Source organism: Microtus ochrogaster, unplaced genomic scaffold (assembly GCF_000317375.1).
Source record: "Microtus ochrogaster isolate Prairie Vole_2 unplaced genomic scaffold, MicOch1.0 UNK87, whole genome shotgun sequence".
NCBI classification, from domain to species: Eukaryota; Metazoa; Chordata; class Mammalia; order Rodentia; family Cricetidae; genus Microtus; species Microtus ochrogaster.
In genome coordinates, this window is record NW_004949185.1 from 958,993 (window position 1) to 965,268 (window position 6,276).

Sequence of the window (6,276 nt, forward strand, 5' to 3'; positions counted from 1 at the left end):
GCAGGCGGATCTCTGTGAGTTCGAGACCAGCCTGGTCTACAGAGCTAGTTCCAGGACAGGCTCCAAAGCCGCAGAGAAACCCTGTCTCGAAAAAGCAAAAAATAAATAAATAAATAAAATAAAAAAACTAAAATTAAAAAAAATTACATATATAGAATTTAAAATCTTAAAGTTGCACCTTAAGATTTTTATACACAAAAATGTACCTTGTTCTGCCAGCTAGACTTTGTTAATTTAAGAGTCAACCAAGGGATAATGGTTATAAGGGCTTAAAGGGATCATAGGAAACAGCTGAGGGTTACACATGCATGGCAGGACTAGAGTCCCAAAGAATGTGCAGAATGAACCCTAACAGTTTTAGAAATGCCAGTGCCAGGTGACAGTCACCAGAAGCACCAGTTACAGTGAAATGGAGCAGGCTGAGATTAAAAGACAGGCTAGGTAGGTGTTGTTGAGGATGGGACCAAAGAAGTATTTTATTTTTGATATTGCAGGAAAATGTTTAAGAAATTTTAATTTTTCTTAAGAAAAATTTAAATAACTTTATAAGGCTGTGGGAAATCTGTGTTTATAAAATGTTTTATATTGTTAATATTTGAACTTAAAATAAAAAGGCTGAAAATTAGGGTCAGAGCCATAAGCACCAAAAGCAGAAGACAAATGACCTAAGCAGTTTGACAGAGGACTTGCAACAGCACCCAAGCCTGTGATTCTCAATCCTTCGGAGGTTGGACAGGGGTAGTCTGGGGCCACCTGCAGGTCAGATGTTTGAACTGAGATTCACAACACAGGCAAAACTGCAGTTGTGGAATGACAGCCGAGAAATTCTGTAGTGGGGGGATCACTGTGACATGGGAAACTTTATTAAAATGTCAAAGCATTAAAAATATTAACTAATGGTTTAAAAATGTATTTCCTTGTTCAAGGTCTATTCAGGCTTTTAAAAAGTTTGTTTAGTCTTATCTTTGCTACCTTTGTTGGGTTTAAGCTGTTTCGATAAACTGAGTCTTAAAATTTTGTGTTGATATTAAGAGGTTTGGACCTCTTTTTGGGGGAAAAGAATATTGTTTCTATGTCAATCACTCTGGGGTAATTAGAGATTCAATGGCCTTGTTAAGAAAACGGATTAATAGCTGGGCGGTGGTGGCGCACGCCTTTAATCCCAGCACTCGGGAGGCAGAGGCAGGCGGATCTCTGTGAGTTCGAGACCAGCCTGGTCTACAAGAGCTAGTTCCAGGACAGGCTCCAAAACCACAGAGAAACTCTGTCTCGAAAAACAAAAACAAAACAAAAAAAAAAAAAGAAAACAGATTAATGATAGAGAACAGAACGCTCACACAAAAGTTAGATGGTGTGAAAACTTGTTTAACAGGTCTCCTTGGTAAACCACCTTATTTTCAGCTCTTGGTCCCTGCCTTATCAACAGACTCATGGCTTTTGTTTGAGAATGAGCCAATACTGTTCACCTGATGGTATTGAGGTCCCAGTATCACCCCTTGAACCAGTGGCCAGAGGACCCATGGTTGCGTCCTGTCATCGGTACTTGTGAAGGGGGAAAAATGTAGAGCCCAGGGCAGCTTTCCCAGGGCAACTTGGTACACACCTGCCAAGACGTGTTCTATAGATCAGCAGGAAGGTAGACCTGAGTCTCAGTTTGCCCTAGGGCAGTGCTGGCTCCTAGACTCCCTCCTGCTCCCATCTCACCCTGGGACCTTTTCCAAACCTCCACAGGAGACAGCATTAACAACTCATACAAACTTGTTCTGTTTTTACCCTCGGAATGATTAGCTTCAGTTCAAAATCATTACAGAGTGTGGAGTTCTAGTCTTGTGAAGGCTGCTAACTCACTGTAGACTGTTGGGAAGTACAAGTCAGTCATCTTTAAGGTACTGATATAATTAATTACAGAAATAAGCCTTATTTAGGTCCTTGTATATGTTTTCAAAGTCAAACTTAAAACAAGTAACTAGAAACAATATTTGCCTAATCAGATATACCTAGGCAGGCCCCATACTTCAGAGAGCTGCAGAATATGGCATTTAAAATAATGATTAAAAAGCTTATTATATTAGACAGAGACTCCGAGATCCTAGCAGTAACTCAAGGTCTCCAATGAAGATTATGGGACACCATGATGTCTCCACCTAGATTATGATGACGCTGACCAATAGGCAAGATGCACAGTGCAACACCTGCTCCCGGGACCCGGTCCAGACTGTGGACAAACAACAGGACATTGGAGAATTGATTGCACCACTTTTGCCAAGACAATATAGGGTCAGTCTTTTCCATGTCCCTCTTCCATAGGAAGCGGTATTGCTGGGTCTTGAGGTAGGTTGATTCCAATATTCTGAAGAACTTCATACTGATTTCCAGAGTGGCTGGACAAGTTTGCACTCCCACCAGCAATGGAGGAGTGTTCCCCTTCCTCCACATCCTCTCCAGCATAAGATATCATTGGTGTTTTTTATCTTAGCCATTCTGTCTGGTGTAAGATGGGATCTCAGAGTCATTTTGATTTGCATTTCCCTGAGGGCTAAGGATATTGAGCAGTTCCTTAAGAGTCTTTCAGCCATTGAGATTCTTCTGTTGAGAATTTTCTGCTTAGATCTGTACCCCATTTTAACTGATATATTTGGTATTTTGGTGTCTAGTTTCACAATAAAAGCAATATATAGCAAGCTGACAACGAACATCATTTTTTTTATTTTTTTAAAGAGAAAACAAACTATTTTTTCATTATACATACCAATCCAAGGTTCCACACCCTCCCCTCCTCCCATCCCCTTTACATACCCCCTTTCCACACGCCTATCCACCCATCAGAGAGGGTAAGGCACCAAGGGCCTCCCTACTATATCTAGGCTGAGAAAGGTATTCATTCAATGGGCAGAGGTCCCCAAAAGCCAGTATAAGCAGTAAGGATAAATCCTGGTGCTACTGCCAGTGGCCACTCAGTCTGTCCCAGTCATGCAACCGTCAACCACCATCAGAGGGACCAGTTTGCTCCTATAAGACAAAAAAAACAAAACAAAACCACTACCCATTTAGGACACCTCTCCCCCATCCCCCATCACATACCTAGAAAATGAAAGTTCAGTGGCAGGAAGCTGGCAAGGCTGACATCAGTCCCCAGGTTCCTTTTACAATGTGGGGGGAAAGAAGCTATCCAGAAAAAAAATAACAATTTGACGTCATTTCCTCCTCCCCACTCACTTTCAGGTCCTTGGTCAGCGGCCGCTCTGAGCCCTCACCTAAGGATCTGGCTGTTGCAGCCCAGAGAAGGGAGATGAAGGAGGAAGACTCTGAAAGCCGCTCTTGATTGGACCGTATGTCTGTGGGCGGAGTCAGTGCTGTCCTTATGGAGCTTGCCCAGTCACCCTCATTTCCCCTTCCTGGTTCCCAGTTCCAGCTTTTCCAGTTTCGCTCCAGCTCCCAGGATCCTTGAGGCTCACCCGGCACAGCACTAGGTTGGGGGCCACAGGCTCACCCCAGACCCAGCCCTGGGAATCCTTCATGGTCCTTTCTAGCTTGCCAGGCCTTAAATATCTACTCCACCGCCGCTGCCCCGCCCTGCCCCGGTGTCAGTCTTGGAGATCCCTGTGTTCTGGTTTCACCTTATAGCCCTGGCTGTCCTGGACTTGCTATGTGGATCAGGAACTCAGAGATCCGCCAGCCTCTGCTATCTGACCACTGGTTATTTCTCAAAGAAACCGGGACCCTTTCTTCGGGTTACGTCTAACTAAGCTGAGGTGTCGTTCAATTAGGACGAACTCAACGCGCACGGTTAAACCCCGGGCAATATCAGCAACTAAGGAAAGAGAAACTAACTCTGTGACGTGAGGGGCTTTGTAGGAGACAGCCGGTTCTCCAGTGTGGCGCAGACAGCCTCCAAGGCTCCTGAACCGGGCCACCAGATGGGACTCTGCAGCCTTCAGACTGATGGGCATTTAACATTGTGCTGTCCCTCCGGGGACCTTCGGAAGCCGCGATTCCGCTAATGACCACCAGGGGCAGCAGGACACAGAGTGGGAGCTGGTCCGGGCGCCTGCTCACCTGAGGGACTGTGAACTTTGATTGCTGGGGAAGGCAGGGAGGTGTAGCCTAAGCCCTCTTCATCCTGAAGCAGGGAGGGATTTTCCCTTCAGTCCCGAATCCTGTTTTGCGGTTTGCACGGGTCCTTGTGATCTCAAGTTGTGAAACTCAACTTCTGAGGAAAATTACACCTCCAGCTCCTCCCACAATTGTTAGTTAACTCAACATCACACACTCTCCAATCATTGTTACACACACACACACAGAGAGAGACAGAGACAGAGACAGAGACACAGAGACAGTAAGAAACAGACACACTAACAAAACAGAGATGCTGACACAAGACAGAAGGATCAAGAATTCAAGGCCAGCCTGGGCTAAAAGAAGATAAAACAAAACAAACAACATAAACGGGTACACATGCTTCACAGATCAGCAGCATCTGGACCCATCTGAAGCAGACGCTGTGTCAATTTCCCCTTCCTCCATTAATCCCTAAGACCATCTAGGGCAGGCGACCATAGTCATTTAGGAGGGGTAACATCCCCCACACTGTTCATGGAGCTCTTTCTTTGGAGAAATCATATTTCCGTCCATTTATTTTCTTTATTTTAAAAATATTTTTACTGGGGCTGGAGAGATGGCTCAGAGGTTAAGAGCATTGCCTGCTCTTCCAAAGGTCCTGAGTTCAATTCCCAGCAACCACATGGTAGCTCACAACCATCTGTAATGAGGTTTGATGCCCTCTTCTGGCCTGCGGGCACACACACAGACAGAATATTGTATACATAATAAATAAATAAATATTTTAAAAAAATATTGAGAGGTTGTATGTGTATGTGTGTTTTGCCAGCTTTATGTCCCTGCACCATGTCGATGCAGTGCTCCCGGCGGCCAGAAGAGGGCACCCTATACCAACCTCTCAGTCCCGAGAGACTGCAGTTGCAGGTGTGTGAGCTGGTCCTAACCCAGGTCCTCTGGGAAAGCAGTGAGCACTCTTTACCCTGAGCAATCTCTCCAGCTCCAGGACTGTCCTTGAAAGTGGCACAATCTTCATTTTTACACGGAGTTTTGTGTGGTTCTTTTCTCTGCAGCCCAGGCCTCACCCAGGGCCTGAGCCACCAAACCCCTGCAGGGAGGGTTTTAACTGGAGAAGCTCAGGGTCCTCAGGTCACAGCATCCAAGCCATGGACACACTGATCAAAGAGAAGGCGCTTCCCCGTCTGTGCCCACTGCACTCTACAGGAAGGTCTGCTGTCCTCCAGCACCAATGCAGCTCTGTTAACACAAACCACACAGGGAACTTTCCAGATGGCCTGGTCCTCCTGGAGGGTCCCCTGCTCAACTGGGTGTGTTGCCATGGTCCAGCCTATTTTTTTTAATTTGTAGCCTCTGATTTCGTCTTCATCCCAAAGTTTTTTGTTTTTTTTTTTTTGTTTGTTTGTTTGTTTTTTGGTTTTTCGAGACAGGGTTTCTCTGTGGCTTTGGAGCTTGTCCTAGAACTAGCTCTGTAGACCAGGCTGGTCTCGAACTCACAGAGATCCGCCTGCCTCTGCCTCCCGAGTGCTGGGATTAAAGGCGTGCGCCACCATTGCCCGGCTTCATCCCAAAGTTTTAGTACAAGTCTTTGAAATGACTTCAGTCCCTGTTTGAGATTTCCCCCATACATCAGGAATGTGGCTTGGTACGAGGCCCACCTCGTACACCCCAGGCCCCAGGTTTGATTCTTCAACACCTCCAAAATTAGGGTGGGGGCACACAGGTTGGGCAGGTGAGATGGCTCAGTAGTTAGAGGATCTTGCCACCAAGTTAGACCACCTGAGTTCAGTCCCCAGACCCATAGTGGACAGAGAGAACTGGCTCCTCAAAGTTCTCTTCTGATGCACACACACCATGGCTGGGCATGCCCTTATTCTCACACCACACACACAGTAATATTATTTTTATTTTTTTTGGTTTTTCGAGACAGGGTTTCTCTGTGGCTTGTCCTAGAACTAGCTCTGTAGACCAGGCTGGGCTCGAACTCACAGAGATCCGCCTGCCTCTGCCTCCCGAGTGCTGGGATTATAGGCGTGTGCCACCATCGCCCGGCCACAGTGATACTATTAATGCATAAAATAATTTGCCGGGGCCGGCGGTGGTGGAGCATTCCTTTAATCCCAGCACTCGGGAGGCAAAGGCAGGCGGATCTTTGTGAGTTCGAGACCAGCCTGGTCTACAAGAGCTAGTTCCAGGACAGGC